The sequence below is a fragment of the Rhagoletis pomonella genome, unplaced genomic scaffold, assembly GCF_013731165.1.
Source record: "Rhagoletis pomonella isolate Grant_MI unplaced genomic scaffold, Rhpom_1.0 Rhpom_scaffold_00007, whole genome shotgun sequence".
NCBI classification, from domain to species: Eukaryota; Metazoa; Arthropoda; class Insecta; order Diptera; family Tephritidae; genus Rhagoletis; species Rhagoletis pomonella.
The window spans coordinates 32340008-32340951 of NW_023458561.1; positions in this window are offsets into that span (position 1 = coordinate 32340008).

Sequence of the window (944 nt, forward strand, 5' to 3'; positions counted from 1 at the left end):
TTAAAATAATAAATATTCATTACTTAAAAATTATAACATGAACATGTAATTAAAACTTATGATTCATGAACATCATTTTCAATCCTTTGTTTTTTTCCTGGTACTTGCAAATTTTGCAGACTCGGTCATGTGAGTATAATGAGGAAACGTCCTTCACAAAGTCGTTTTCTTTTAGGCGGCATTTTCTAAGAAAAGAAAACTTGAGTAGCTTTAATAAATAGGTACTTTATAACTACATGTAGGCGATAAATAATAGGTTCTTTACATCGCGAACTCTCAATGATATTACGCTTCGCAAGTGATAATACCACCCTTGGTCACTCATACGCCATGGCATGCGGGTAACCATTAATGCGACCCCAAATCACTCGCATGAGTTACCAAGGCATTATAAAAAAATAGTCAGTTATTTAGTTAAATATATTAATTTATTTATACTTACTATGATGTTTTATATGCTTCCTTAAAAAGTTGGATCCAACTGTGTGAGTTGTGCTATTTGGGTGATAAGAATAGTAAATTTATTAGTTTAAATTATTTATCATGCAAAGCAGTTTCAATACTTACTCTGATTTATTATGTGATTCCTTATAATTTTCAATTAATTTATTAACACGTGCATACGTGAAACAAAATGTTTTACTTTTTAATGATAGAAAATTTCTTACAAAATGTTTACTAAATCAATGCCTCCTTCTATATAATTTTTCGAATATTTTGTCCGAGAAAAGTTAGAGAAAAATTATAAAACGAAAACATTCTCGATACATTCAACGGACAGAAAAGCAAAAACACAGACTTCCGTTTGAAATACGAGACTCTTAGGTGAGGCGGAGCGTGAGGGTAAGAGAAACTATCGTAAAACTCGTAACATCCGCTAACGGACGTTTCTTGGTCGGGTGGGATAAAAGGAAAACATTTCAAAAAATTCGATGTATGTGTAG